The sequence below is a fragment of the Mus caroli genome, chromosome 4, assembly GCF_900094665.2.
Source record: "Mus caroli chromosome 4, CAROLI_EIJ_v1.1, whole genome shotgun sequence".
NCBI lineage: Eukaryota > Metazoa > Chordata > Mammalia > Rodentia > Muridae > Mus > Mus caroli.
In genome coordinates this window covers 146,030,056-146,042,341 of record NC_034573.1, presented here as the reverse complement: position 1 = coordinate 146,042,341, position 12,286 = coordinate 146,030,056, and positions in this window count along the sequence as shown.

The window sequence follows — 12,286 nt, the reverse complement described above, 5'->3', positions numbered from 1 at the left end:
CTGCTAAGAACACTTGTTGCTCTTGCACAGGACAAGGGTTAGGTTCCTAGCACCCCCATAGTGGCTTACAATCATCTTTAACTCCAGTTTTAGGTGATCAGATGACCTCTTCTGACATCCAGAACACCAGGCACTCATGTTATGAACATATGAACATGAAAGCAAACACTGAAACACATAAATAAAAGGTGGGGGCATAGTTGGGCATAGTGACACATGCCTTTTTATTCCAGCACTTGGGAGGCAGAGGCAGGTAGAGTTCTGAGAGTTCAAGGCTAGCCTGGTCTACATAGCAAGTTCCAGAGCTGCATAATGAGACCTTGTTTCAAACAAACAAATAGCAACAACAAAAATAGGGTATGGCGCAACGGTTATGAGCCCTTGCTGTTCTTCCTGAGTTTGGAAGTACTGGAATTAGGTGTGCAGCACCTATATCAGAGGGCTTTTAGCCACCTGTAACAACAGCTCCAGATGACTGGATGTCCTCTTCTGGCCTCAGCAGCACCTACACACACAATATGAAACATAAATTTATAAAAGCCCCACTATCTTTAAAAGTTCCATCTCTAATAAATCTCTCTAAAATACCCAAAGTCTCTAAACATCTCTGTAAAACTAAAAAACAAACAAACAAACAACTCCTTAAAAGCTCAAAGTCTTCTATAAAATAAAAGGTAGGTTGAATGTTTTCTTACTCAAGAAGAAAGAACCAGAGGACAACCACAATCAAATTCAAGCAAAACCAGACTTCAGTAGTGTCAAGAGTTCAGTGCTTGACATCTGGGACCCATACATGATCCTCTGGGCTCCAAAGGGCCCAAGCAGCTAGCTTTACCTCTCAGACCTGCCATCTGTAGCACACCAGCTCCACTCCATGCCTGTTGTCCTTGGTGGGACATCCCAGGGTACCAGCATTCTCAAGAACACCAGGGTTTTCTGCTGTAATTGGCCTATACTTTTATCAATAGCCTCTTCTACACTCTTTTCAAGGACTCCAGCCTTGCTACCCAGTGCCACGTCTCTACTGCTCTCTATGACTCCTTCATGCCTTCAAAACCAATACCCCTTGGAGACACTTACACATTAAGCCTTGGCTGCCTCTGGACCACAACCTCCATGTGCTGATCCTGAGATACACTTCCCAGAAGATTTTGCCTCAGTGATGTTGGTCTCTTGTTAATCATAGCTGGTTCTCTAGTCCCAGATGAGTAGCATCCCTTTCCCCAGAAAAGCAAAGGTTTTATTCCAGTGGTGCTGGTCTCTTGTTAATCGTAGCAGATTCTTAAGTTCCCACTGACCAGAACCACAAATTATTAATTCAAAATATCACTTGTCAACCATCCATTATCTGCAATACTCTCAGCATTATCTTCTGTTTCTACAACAGCTCCTTGGTTCTGAACACTTTAATGGCTTTTCTAGAAGTCTTTCCACAGTCCTCCCCCAAACATCATCAGGTCTATCATATCAATAAATATACCACAACTTTGGTACCAATTTCTCTTAGAGATTCTGTTACTGTGATAAAATACCACTATTGCAACCAACACACCTGTGGGCATCAGAAGGACCTGGAAAGATAATGGTAGACAGAGACACAGGACTCTGGGTTCACATCAAGAATGAGCAAGGGGAGGTTGTGATAGTTTCACAAGTGGAGTGATAATGAGAACTTCTCTTTGCCCAAGCATGTACAGCAAAGGCCAGAGTAACATCTAATAGCCATCTCCTCTCAGAGTGTCTTGGCACTTCTGGCACACTGGCTGGGAGAGGACAGGATGGAATAGTTCTGGGTTCCACCTCTCCTGGTGGGTGTCTGAATGAACACAGCTATCATACTGGCTCACAGAGGACAAGGTGAAGTCCGGAATGGGTAAGGGATAATAGTAAGATGGGGGAATTTTTTTCTAACATATTATTTTTATTGCTTATTTGGGAATTTCACATAATGCAACCTGATCACATTTCCCAGTCCTCCCAGGTAGCCCTACCCCCACCCCTTGTGACCTCTTCATCCAAAAAAACAGGTCCAATTTGTGTTGCTTTTATATTCATTGGACTATGGTTAAATTCCCAGTGGCCAGTCCCTTAGAGGAAAAAGCAGTTCTTCCCCACCCTGACCCACACCAGAAGTCATCAGTTGTATACTTCATCTTTATCACAGTTTTTCAGAATTCTCTTCAATGACTTCCTGTCTAGGCTGTTGCCTTGTGAGGTGGAGTAAGGGTTGTCACAGAAGCCTATGTCTTTTTTCCTTAACTGTGGAGACTGCAGTGATCGATACCACTGCAAAAGAAGCTTCCTTATCCTTCCTTGTGTGGGAGCACAGATCGTGGACTTCTACATGGTTTCTGGCGACAGCACAGACCATGGATGTTCACATGACTTCTGGTGTCAGCACATGCCACAGACCTCAACAGGGTCTCCAGTGGCAGTATAGACCACAAGCATCAACACAACCCTCTGCTAGAGCACCCATAGCTCTCAGTAGCAGCATGAGCCATGAATATCAACATGGCCTCTGGCAGCAACATGGACCATGAGTATGAACATGACCCCCTGTGGCAGCATGACCCACAGACATCTACACTGATTCAAGTGGTAGCACAGGCCACAGACATCCACAGACATTGGTCCTTAGTGGCAGCACCGGCTACAGTCATGGACATGGCTTTAGGCAACAGCATAGACCACAGATATCCACATGGCCTTTGGTGGTAACATGGGATGTAACCATCAACACAGTTCCTGGCTGCATCAGGACCATAGACTGTAGCTTTAATTTTTGCAAAACCTATTTTTTTTTCCAGACAGGCTTTCTCTGTACAGCCATGGCTGTCCTGGAACTCACTTTGTAGACCAGGCTGGCCTCGAACTCAGAAATCCACCTGCCTCTGCCTCCCGAGTGCTGGGATTAAAGGCGTGTGCCACCACACCCGGTGCAAAACCTATTTTTAATGGTGGTTCTTAAACACTTTAACCTCCTATAGCCCACCACCCACAAAAGGCAGTGGAAAAGAAAGGATATGGGAGAAGCAGATCTGCTTAGAAAGGTTCTTTGGAGCAACTCTTGTCTGTGTTGTCTGGAAATCAGCAGTTCAATTCACAGGTTAGCAGGCAGTAGCAGCTCGATCCACAAGCTGTACTTCACAGACAAACCAACAGTTCAGTTCAGTAGAGTCAGGATAGCAAACACAATCAGCAGCAGTGGCACTACCTAATAGAGTCAGCCAGGCCTCAGCCTCGGCACCCATCAGCAGGAGGGAACAGGGTCAGCAGGAACTCAAGGAGAAGTTCTTGACTTTGCCTCTCTCAGCAAAGTGAAGATTCAAGATCAACAATCATTGGACAGCAAACTCTATAAGCAAACGTAGCTCAGCCTCCATCACTGTCTGTTGATTTCTTTTTATACTCCCTCCACGTGATTCCAAACATCAGGTGTCCTCCATGGATCTTGCCTCAGCACATGTGTCTGTCTCAGCTGACATCACTCTGCCAATCAGCTCAAGTCTGCAGAAGTGGCAAGAAACTGCAGCACGCCACCGGGTTTTGGGTGTGTTTCTCTCTATGGAATCCCGACAAATGGAGCTCAACTTCGGATGTAAGGCAGACCAATACGTTGGTGGTAACACAGATCTTGGACAATAACATGACCTCTGGCTGCAAGCTAGCCCTTGGCAGCAGCATGGACCACAGACATCAACCACCTGTACTCAGGTGGCTGTGCAGGCCACACACATCAACGTGGTCTCCAGTCATTGTTGCAGAATATTTGATCACACTGTGAATGCTGAGATTGTGTTATTTACTGAGAAAACCTGTTTCTAGTTCTATTGCTCAGCCCATAGCACACACCTTTAATCCTTCTAGCTGGAATACAGACATACCCTTCCTATACACCTTTAGTCCTAAACAACAAAGGTAAAGTTAGTTTGTAGAAGGAAGCACCTATGTTTAAAAGTGATGCATAATTAAGTGAAGACAAAGTGATGAATCAGAGAAAGATTAGACAGAATAAGATATGCCCAACTCTCACTAGAAGAGAGAAGACAAGGAAGCTACTTAGCAGTGTGGAGAGAGAGAAGGCAGTTTTACCAGAAGAGTTTTACAGAGACAGGTTGACGAGATAACAAGCTAGACACAGGTAAAAACAGAATGGGCCAGAGAATTAGGATAAATTGCTAGGGTTAGTTTGAGATTAAGCAGAGCAATTCAGAAGGCACACACACACACACACAAGACAGATTGAATCGATCAGTTTGGAGAGGAGTTTGAGCCAGAACAGCTGAGTTGAATCAATCAGTCAGAACTAGGAAGGGGTGAATTTATTCAGCAGTAAGTCTTGAAGGTTGAAAACATTCAAGGCCTAGATAAGATTTTACAGAGGCTAGAAGCTTCCAGGACTAGACCGAGGTTAGCAGACTGAAGCAGTAAGCTTTGGAGACAATTTACATCAGGCAAATAAAAGCAACTTTTACAAGCAATTGCTTGGGCCTCAGACATCAGCATGTGTGGGACCGTGAAAGGCAGCTAGGCTTAAAACCCTGGTGACCCTGAAGGTGACCCCAACGTGGAGTAGCCTGCAAGGAACGGTAGGCGTTTTGCCATGCTCCTGGGCACCAGGCCCCTGACATAAGGCAGCAGCGCTCCATAATTCTGTGGCCATCAGTCATGTAAGGGCAACACCTCAAGCCCCTTGCCCCTCCACAGGTAGAGGATGTGACCACAGATCACACAGCCTCAAGATAGGTCTCCATTTTAATGAGGTACCTAAAGACCTGGAAGCTTAGCCAATAAAATCCCCTTCCCATGCACTCCTCCCCGTACAAGGTATTTAATCTCAGGCCCACCCTGAGAAAGTGGGGTATGGTTTTCTCATAGCCACTCTCTGCCATGACAATAAATGCCTTAAAATCATGGACTGTCTCATTTCATCAGGATCTGCCATGGGGAGCAATGGAATAGGCCTTCGTCTAAAGAGCTGGTGGCTAATCTCTCACAGAAGGCTTCTCTGCGCTCGCAGCCATGGACTCCACCAAGCCAAGCTGCCCGCTGAACAAACCAAGAACACTCTTCTCCCCGAAGGACCCAGTCAGAGCTCCTCTCTTTTCCCCTTCGGCCAGGGGCTAGATCCAGTCCGCTGGTTCCCACTCCGTTCTCAGCTTTTCTAAGACATCCAGGGCGTCTGGGGTGCCTAAGAGTCTGAGAACCTAGCGTCCCTTGTCTCCGTGCAGGTCCAGCGACCCCCAAACCGACTCTGGCTGTCTCCAGGGACCTCCGACTGTGCTTCCCCACCCCCACCCCCCAGCGGGGTCCAGGGTCCAGCGACTTCTCATAGCCGAGCCGGCGTGGGGGGGGTCTGAGCAGTCAAAACTCCCACATCCCGCCTCCCCAAGTGGCCCAAGCCCTGGGGCAGATGCGGGCCACCCTTTAAGCCACAAACATGGTCTCCAGCAGCAGTATAGAACACTGATATCCACATAAAATTCAGGCTTCAACTCAGCATGAAGCAACAAGATGGAGCACAAATATCAATGTGGCCTCCATTGGGCAGCGGGACCACGGAGGTCTTTCAAGGAGATCCAGTCCAGAACATGAGCCATTCTTCATCTTGGATACCCTGTCCTTGCTCAGAGCCAGGGTGATCGATAGTGTTTGAGTCTGCACAAGCTCCACCCTGCTGGCCCTACTTGGTAACAACTTGTTCCCTTGTCCACTACAGCCTTGTCTCATGTTACATCTCTGGTTCCATCCCTCTTCACCATGCAGGTTCCCATCCCTCCATCACATATTTGTTCATCTTAATGGCACTGGGAACTGCATCATACAGGATTTTTCCCCTCCCAAACATCTTTATTTTAAAGATTGATTTTATGTATGTGAGTACACTGTTACTGACACACCAGAAGAGGGCATCAGATCCTATTACAGATGTTAACATTTTTAACTAGCTCATTGGTAAATTGAGCTGTTTGTATTCCTGAGAACCAATATTCCTTCAGTAGTACCAATTATGATTCCAGTAACTGTTAGAATAGCAGCAATTAGCAATCCTATAAACCAGTAGTTTTCATCCTCTGAGATGGCTTGGTGGTTAAGAGCACTGACTGTTCTTCCAGAGGTCCTGAGTTCAATTCCACTCATCTGTAATGGAATCTCACACCCTCCTCTGGTGTGTCTGAAGACAGCTACATTGTACTCACAGAAAGTAAATAAATAAATCTTAGAAAAATAAAAATCTCTGTATCTTTATATTTATTTAACCTCTTACTATAGTTTTTTCTTCTTAATGCCATGAAACATGGATGTTTGAGTATTGAGAGCAGTCACTGGAAAGGTAAATCTTTTTCCTTACTAGGTTGTAAGGGGGCAGTAAAACCAAATGGAGTTAAGTCATTAACAGCAGCATGGTAGTTTTGAGTTTGCTTTTACACTGAAACCTGTTTGTCAGTTCACCTATCTTAGTAGGAAGCCTATTAATGCTAGGAAAAGATTTGATATTTGTTTTTTTGTTTTTTGTTTTTTTATTTATTATATGTTAAGTACACTGCAGCTGTCTTCAGACACTTTTTTTTTTCTTCTTGCTCTGGCCCCATTGTCTTGCTGTAGCTATCTTCAGACATCCCATTACAGATGGTTGTGAGCCATCATGTGGTTGCTGGAATTTGAACTCACGACCTTCAGAAGAGCAGTCGGGGCTCTTAACCACTGAGCCATCTCTCCAGCCCACATTTGATATTTGATTTTTATATTTGAAACATTTAGAGGCCTTGTCAGAATATGTATTTTCTTTTTTTTTTAAGATTTATTTATTATTATATATCTAAGTACACTGTAGCTGTCTTCAGACACACCAGAAGAGGGCATCAGATCTCATTACGGATGGTTGTGAGCCACCATGTAGTTGCTGGGATTTGAACTCAGGACCTTCAGAAGAGCAGTCAATGCTCTTAACCACTGAGCCATCTCTCCAGCCCCAGAATATGTATTTTCATCATAAGTCACTGCAAGAAATAAAGTGGTAGCAGTCTCTTTATTGTCCTGTCTTTGATAGCTTATTGTAGAAAATTACCAAAGTCCATAAAGGACTCAGTAGGGTTTTTTTCTGTTAGCAGAACAAGCCCCTAAGTGTATCTTAAAGTCAGGGACTTTTTTTTTTTTTTTGGTTTTTTGAGACAGGGTTTCTCTGTTTAGCCCTGGCTGTCCTGGAACTCACTTTGTAGACCAGGCTGGCCTCGAACTCAGAAATACACCTGCCTCTGCCTCCCAAGTGCTGGGATTAAAGGTGTGCGCCACCATCGCCTGGCAAAGTCAGGGACTTTTATTTATTTTGATTTATTTACTTACTTAAAGCCCGGTGGCAGTTGATGAGCTCCATCGTTTTTGTCTTATACTAACCAACTGTGGGCTAGCGGGTTACTGAGCCTCAGTTTTGAAGCTTTTTTAAATTTACAAGTCTCAGATTATTAAGCTTTTAAAGTTTTTAAATTTCAATTATCAGCAAGCAACACACCCATCCTTTGTACCAAAAATTATTACAAAGCAAGAACGCTTTTAAAAGGAAAGCAAATTTTCTTTTAACTAGATGGGCTTGCGAGGCAGACTCTTGGGAGCAGCTGGTGGTGGAAGCCTATTTGCTGCTGCTATAGCAGGTGGACAGCTGCTGAATTGTCTGATGAAGACAGGACATCAGCCATAGAACACGAAGGCCCCACAGGAATTGTGCATGCATGATATGTAAAGAGATGAAAACTTACAAGCTTATTGTAAAGGAGATAATTTGTAATCTCTGGTCACTCCTGTGAAGTCTGATATAACCCTTTCCTTAAAATGACCTTGTTTCATCCATTCTCTGGACTTTAAAAATATTTTACCAGGCAATGTTGGTGCATGCCTTTAATCTCAGCCCTCTGGAAGCAGAGGCAGATGAATCTCTGAGTTCAAGGCCAGCCTGGTCTACAGAGATAGTTCTAGTACAGCCAAAGCTACACAAAGAAACTCTGTCTTGAAAAACCAATAAATAAATGGATAATATTTCTTCTTTTTATATTTTTGTCGATTTCATTTGAACTAAAGGCTTCATGCTTGGTTGCCGAGGGTGGACAAGGAATTTTAATTTTTGTTGGACCTTGGAGGACAATTTAGATTTCTCACAGGGCCTTCAAACCATCAGCATTCCAAATACTAATGAATTCTTCATGTTTTCATTTTATAGTTTTTTTTTTCTATTCTGATGGTTCTCAGCATCTGAGAACCTTCTTCTGAGAACCATGGAATATGCTCAATAATTGTGTGTATATATTAACCTAAGTCACCTTTATTTATCTTAACTCTTCTTAACTTCAACATAAGATTAAGAAACTGGGTGTGGCGGCACACAACTTTAGTTCCAGCATTTGGGAGGCTGCAAGATTTCCATGAATTCGACTTAGTCAAATAGGGAGCTCCAAGACAGCCAGGACTACATAGAGACACTCTGTCTCAAAAACAAAAACAAAAACAAACAAAAACAAAAACAAAAGCATTTGATTAAGTAAAGAGACATGGTGCCTGGAGAGATGGCTCAGTGGTTAAGAGCATTGACTGCTTTTCCAAAGGACACAGGTTTAATTCCCAGCATCCACATGCAGCTCACAACTGTCTGTAACTCAGGTCCAGGGGATTCAACACCCTCACACAGACATACATGCAAATAAAACACCAATATACATGAAATAAATAAAGGCGTTAACCCATTTCAAGTCTGTGTGTGTGTGTGTGTGTGTGTGTGTGTGCATACCCTGGTAGTATATGGAGACTAAAAAGTGTTTTAGCTTGATCATTTAGTTTAGCTCAGGTCATCTTGGGCCAATGTGGAAAATATTTGTACATCAGAGAAGCAGTTAACATGAGTGAGATAATGGTTTAGTAAGTTAATAGATTCTAAGAGATTTTTATCCATTAGTCACAAGATTTTAGTTCCCAAAAAGAAGTGGGCAAGGAATGTCTGTTCCAGAGGACTACGAGTAGCCCAAGATAAACCAATTAGTTTGTAGGCCTACAACATCCCAATTTCTTCACAAGACTGCAATTCTAATCAGTCAATTAGCCTTTGTGGACACAGCTTCTTTCCAGTTCTTATTCATAGGTACCACTTGTCTTGGCCATTGCAACAGTGAGTAGCACAAAGACCTGGAAAGGAGAGCAATGATAGACACAGGAGACACAGAACTCTGGTTTCACCACAGGAATTAACACTTTTTATTTTTCCCATCCCTGAGAAGGGTGTTATCCACGCTCTTCCTAGCTTGCACAGTCTCCCTGCTAGCCTCTTAAGGCCATGAGGTATGAAGGAACTCAATCGGCCTAAGGACCCTAGTGGGAAGGCCACATGGGGCTTCTGAGGAAAAATTGGAGATGGTTCCACAAGTGTCTACATTGTACTCTTATCCTCTGGGGTTGGGAGAGGGGCCCAAGAGTGTTGGATAAGAGGAGGTGAGGTATCAATGGAGCTGTGCTGAAGTCTCCATCTGTTTAGACAGATGCAGCAAGAATTCCAGCACCCTTATTCCTTGCTTCTAGAGACAGCTGGAGACATCTGTGGAACACTGGGATAAAGGAAGGTCCCAAGAAATGGGTGACTGCATGTATGTGTTGCTCTGTAGAACTTATGGCTAAGCTGATGGAAAAGCACTGTCCTCTAGAACAAGTGCTTCCAATAATGGCCAGAATTGCAACTTGCAGTTGAAGGTGGCTATGCAACATAGCTGAGCACCAGACCCAGGGCTCAGAAGGAACTGAGGTACAGCATCATCCAGGTGATCCTGGTAGGTAACAGTTATAGGTCAGCAAGGTCAGAATCCCCAAGTCTATTCTGAGAGTGAGGAAGCCCTAAGCTAAGAGTCCACAGTCCTACCCCACTGACTCTGTTGGCTCCCATGTCAATGAACATATTTAGCACAAGTATGCCTAGGCTCTTTAGTTCACAGAAACCATACTTGCTGGTTATTTTTGTGTGTGTGTGTGGGGGGGGGGNGGTTACAGGGGGACAAATTGCCCAAGTCACAGTTATTTGGGAAGAAGGAATCTCAGTGAGAAAATGCTCCTATAAGTGTTACAGCTCTGAGGAGAAAGGTATCCTGGCAGTCGAGAGCCCTTTTACCTTACAACTCCCTGCTAGATTCAGTAGTAGGTAAGTCTGTGGGAGAATTTTCCTAATAATTGACGTGGTAGGGCCCAGGCCACTATAGATGGTGCTGCTCCTGGACCCGTGGTCCTGAGTGACATAAGAAATTAAGCTGAGCAAGCCATAGGGAGCAAGCCTGTGAGCAGCATTCCTCTATGGTCTGTACTTCTGTTCTTACCACCAGGTTCCTGCCTTGACTTCCCTTCATAATTACAGCACCATAAGCTGTAAACTGAAACAAACCCTTTTTTCCCAAGTTGCTTTTAGTCATGGTGTTTGATCACAGAAATAAAGTCGACCATATTGTCAACTTCAGATCCAGGTCTCTAAGCCATGGCTCCAGAGCAGCTTCACATGTACTCCCATGCATGCTCTTCCTGACCCAAAACAGCTTTGGAATCCGTTTTGTATCCAGTGGTACCTATTTCTTTCCTAGGCATAGATTCTTTCTGCCTACAGCTGTATATGGAAGCAGGGGAGTTCCTCAGAACTCCATAAGGGTGGCTGTTCCCAAATAGAACTCAGTTACCAATCTTGCCCTTCCTTTTCTTTCCTGGGCACCTAGGACACCTGGGGTCTCTGTCCCACCCCAAGTATTTCCTTGCCTCTCCTCCTGTTTTGTTTTTGTTTTTGTTTTTAAAATTTATTTATTTTATGTATATGAGTACACTGTAGCTGTCTTCAGATCTGCCAGAAGAGGGCATCAGATCTCATTACAAATGGCTGTGAGCCATCATGTGGTTGTTGGGATTTGAACTCAGGACCTTTGGAAGAGCAGTAAGTGCTCTTAAGGGCTAAGCCATCTCTCCAGCCCCCCCCCTTCTGTTTTGACTCTGGTCTATCATCAAAACCATCAAACGATCATTTCTGGCTCATTTCTGTGTCTGCACAGTTCCAGTAATGCATGTGTTTCTCATCAGTAAACTCCACAACTGAGCAGGGGTCTCCAGCTCACTGCTCTGGTACCATGAAACTCTGGTAGTAATACTTTAGTGGGCTCCACTAAGGCTGGAGAAGTCCAGCTGGAGCCTACTAACATTCTTAAGTTTCCTGGAGGAGGTGAACCTGGTTCAGAGCAGTGAGCCAGATTCAGATATAGTGTATCTCAGATGTGACTGGGGGATGGGCCACCGGATCCATGTAGCCTCAACTAGCAAACAGTAGTCCTCTTAGTGCAAGTATCAGACATACCAACACCACTGTCAAGATTAATGTTCTGGTTGACTGTATCCGCAGACACGTGAGCCCCACGCGTGCCTCCCATTAATCAGAGCCCTCTTCCCTCTTCCATCCTACTAATCCACCTCCATATTCACCTTTGCCTGTCGGTCCCTCTCCAAAAATGCCACCTTCCTTTCTCGGTTCTGTTTCCTCCCTGAACCAACTCCTGAACCCCGTCCCTCTCCTCCTCCCTCTGGGTCCCACTGATCCGCAGCTCTCTACTTAGGTCACGCCCACATAGTTCAGTTCACTTTGCCTCCCTGAGCTTCGATCCCCCAGCGTTGGACTGGGACACCGACTTCTGGAATAAAGATCTAGTTGGTGGCAATCACCATCACCAATAGTGCGGGAGACAGCCACTGGTTCAGTTTGAGGTTGGTATAGGAAGTGCATCCTGACGCTGCAGTATTTATCCAAGGACAGAAGCTGCGACTGCATAAACAGGTTGGGAGGGGCAGCACCAGCGCGCAAAAGTAGACTAGCACTGGGTCCCTTCCGGGCCCAGCCGTAGCTCCTGACCTGAGCAGTACCTGTGGACCGCTGCATCTTGCGCGCGCGCGGGGGGGGGGGGGGGGGCTGGGAAGTCTCGATGGGGTCAGGACTAGGTACTAGAAGAGCCTGGAGCTACAGGCAGCGGAACCCCGGGGCGCCCCAGGTGCATCAGAGCGTCTCCCTGTGTTTTCTGGGACTGCTTTACTGATTGACCATGACTGGAGCTCTGGAAAACATCTAAGAATCTGCTCCTCAGTCCAGATAGGCCTAGGTTTCAGTAATGGAAAAAACATTTGGAGATCCCAGTGTCCTGTCCTGGTTCCTAGCTGAAATGTGGTTGTAGGATTGCATCAAGAGCTTATATGTGAAACTGTGCCTGCCACAATTCCAGACACTTGTATGACCCTG